Raw genomic sequence first — 3473 nt, 5'->3', positions numbered from 1 at the left:
CACATACTCACAGATTTACCCTTAATTGACAGTCATCTGCAATTCTTGCAATATTATTATATTTTCCGCTATTTACGGTGCAATTAATAGCCTTGATTTTTTTCAAAAAAATGTGGTTCTCCAGACTGAGATGGTTTGGACATGTTCAGAGGAGAGACAGTGAATATATTGGTAGAAGGATGCTGAGTCTAGAGCTACCAGGAAAGAGGTCTAGAGGAAGACCAAAGAGGAGGTTTATGGATGCAGTGAATGAAGACATGAAGGTGGCTGGTGTTAGAGTGGAGGATGCTGAAGACAGGCTTAGATGGAGGAAACTGATTCGCTGTGGCGACCCCTAAAGAGAAAAGCTGAAAGGAAAAGAAGTAGCAGAAGTGGTTCTCCCTATAACCTGGAGCACCTTATGGAATAATTTTGGTTGTTTACTGATCTCAAAGAGATTTGGAGAGGTACACGGCGCTCTGACAAAATTTGTTATTCTCCAAGTTGCAAACAAGTTCGGGTGTCATAAATATGCTAATGGGGCTAACATGTAGCAGTGTTTCCATGACAACACAACACACTGCTTTTAACACTAGAATTCCTGAGCCTGCGCAAATTTGCGCAGGGAAGAGTTCCCCCCCTCTAGTCTGAGAGCCCATTGTTGTGCCATGGTGGGTCACTGATGAGCCATTAACTTGCCCGTGTATATGTTAATGCAGCATGTAGTACCTAATGTGTATTTGAACTAACAGATTGTGTGGGGGTTGGGGTTACCTGATGCATGTGAACAAGTATTGGCTTTCCTGCTTTTACTCACATTTGAACTAAAGTTCCATCTCATTCCTAACCCAGAGTTCAATATGATGTTGCTCCACCTTTTGCTGCTATAGCAGCTTCAACTCTTCTGGGAAGGCTGTCCACAAGGTTGAGGAGAGTATTTATAAGAACTCTGGATCATTCTTCCAAAAGCTCATTGGTCAGGTCACACTGATGTTGGTGGAGAAGGTCTGGCTCTCAGTCTCTGCTCTAATTCATCTCAAAGGTGTTCTATGGCGTTCAGTTCAGGACTCTGTCCTCCATTGCAAAATCACCCCCCCCCCCATGTCACCTGTTTGTTATTTACTGTAGTTGTCTGTGTTAAAAATATTTCTTTCCCCTGCATTGAACAGTTTTGAGGTAAAAATAAAATTTAAAAGTAAAAACAAATATTTAATGTGGACTATTCCTGAGTGGGATTCGAATCCATGACCTTCTGAATGTGAGTCCGCAGCCATAACCACTTGACCGTCTAGTGGCTCAATCTGGAATGCATGTCAAACTTAAATTTAAACCTGACATTCTGCATTGCGAAATCAGGAAGTCATTGTTGATGGTTTAAAGGCAATAAAAATGTATCACCCCCCCCACCACCATGTCACCAGTTTGTCAATTATTGTATTTTTCTGTGTTAAAAATATTTTTTTCACCTACATTGAACAGTTTTGAGGTAAAAATAAAATATAAAAGCAAAAATAATGTGGACTATCCCTGAGCGGGATTTGAACCCATGACCTTCTGAATCTGAGTCAGCAGCTAGAACCACTACACCGTCTAGTGGCGGAACCTGGAAAGCATGTCAAACTTAAATTTCAACCGGACATTCTGCATTGCGGAATCAGGAAGTCATTGTTGATGGTTTAAAGGCATTAAAAATGTATCTACCACAGTAAGAAGCAAATATTAGACTGACGGTCACATGAGGATACCTTCAGGATCATATCCAAACAATTTTCAGGGTTTGATTTTAACTCATGCTGGGGCTAAAAGCAAAGATGTCTGACTTTTTAGTACCACGAATAAGATATGACCACCCTACTTCTTTATATTTTTTTATTTTGGGAACTTAAATGTAGAATTTATATAATCTTGATTTTCTGTGAAGTCTAATTGAAAAACTGTAATTATTAAGTACCCTGTTTTTCAGAGTATGTCAGTTTTATTTTTGCATTGTTTGTTCAAGGGTACGGCTTAAACTCAGGCGCGACTTATGGAATTTTTGAAATATAAATAGCAACAACCACTAGAGGGCTCTGTAGGTGTGTGTATCAGTATTTGCTACTGACAGCAACATAGAAGAAGTGACACAGGCTAATGGCAGGCTTGACAGATTTTTCCAAAGTAACACAAAAGGCAACAAATTCAACGGGTTGAATGCCAGTGTCACATAGTTCATTCATTTATTCATCTTCCTGACCGCTTTGTCCCGGTTGGGGTCGCGGGAGCCTAACCCGGCTGCTGATGGGCGATGGCGGGGTTCACCCTGGACAGGTCACCAGTCTGTCGCAGGGCCTCAATCACACACCCATTCACTCCCACCTTCACACCTTGGGCAATTTAGGGTCACCAATTAACCTATGAAGCATGTTTTTACACGGTGGGAGGAAGCTGGAGTCCCTGGTGAAAACCCACGCATGCACGGGGAGAACATGCAAACTCCACACAGAAAGGTCCCAAATCCCCCAGCCGGGATTCAAATCGGGGCCTTCTTGCTGTGAGGCAAGAGCGCTAACCAGTGCGCCACCGTACAGCCCATATCACGTTCTAGTTTTGGATTTTAAAAAAACAATGTTTAACTATATTCTCTCCATATACCAAACAAAATGTTTCTAATTTCCATCAGAAAGAAAACTATGTGACAAGAAATCCTGATGTCAGTATTGAACATCTCTGCCAAATCTTCACCTGTAGTGTAATCAAAGATTTAGGAGTCCTTATTATCAGAGCATGTGCAAATGCATGGGAAAATGACAGTAGTATCTCAGTGCTATGTTTAATGTACTATAGACATAACAACAAGATTATTGAGTATTTAGAAGCAAATTTACAAGTTAAATAAGATGTTATTTTAAATGATTTTTTTTTTTGAGAAATTAACTGAATCTGTGAAGCGTATGTAATATCTCAAACTGAACACAGCATTTTGTGAAATTCGAGTATCACAGTTCAGACTAGGTTGTGTACTTTTCATGAACTCATGACTATATGTCTCAAGGCATGTTCTGGGAGCACTGCCAGTGTTCAAAACAACACCTGGAACATCTTAGTTTCCAGAAATTTCTAGCAGATGTCTGTGTCTTACTTTCTCCATTAAGTTATTTTTTCTGAATCATCAAGATTTACAAAAAGAAGATATCAAATGGTGACTTGAGCTTTTTTTATGTTTTATAAGATCCTATTAACTGTGCTTTGAAGGGTGGGCACAGAAAGTGAAGCACTGATAAGGCTCACTAGGGTAAATTTTACAAAAAAAGTGTACAATAGATGTTAATGTCACAGACATTGAAAATACTTGGGGCTTATGATGACTTGTACACTAGGTTGGGTAGTAAAGAGGGAGAGACTGACCTGCCCAGATTAGCCAGGAAATGAGACAGAGATGGGAAGGACATGCAGCAGGTTAGGGTGATCAAGGATAGGAATGGTAATGTGGTGACAGGTGTCAGTGGTGTAATGGA

This window comes from Oryzias melastigma, linkage group LG18 (assembly GCF_002922805.2).
Source record: "Oryzias melastigma strain HK-1 linkage group LG18, ASM292280v2, whole genome shotgun sequence".
Taxonomy (NCBI): domain Eukaryota; kingdom Metazoa; phylum Chordata; class Actinopteri; order Beloniformes; family Adrianichthyidae; genus Oryzias; species Oryzias melastigma.
This window is presented reverse-complemented; position numbering follows the sequence as displayed.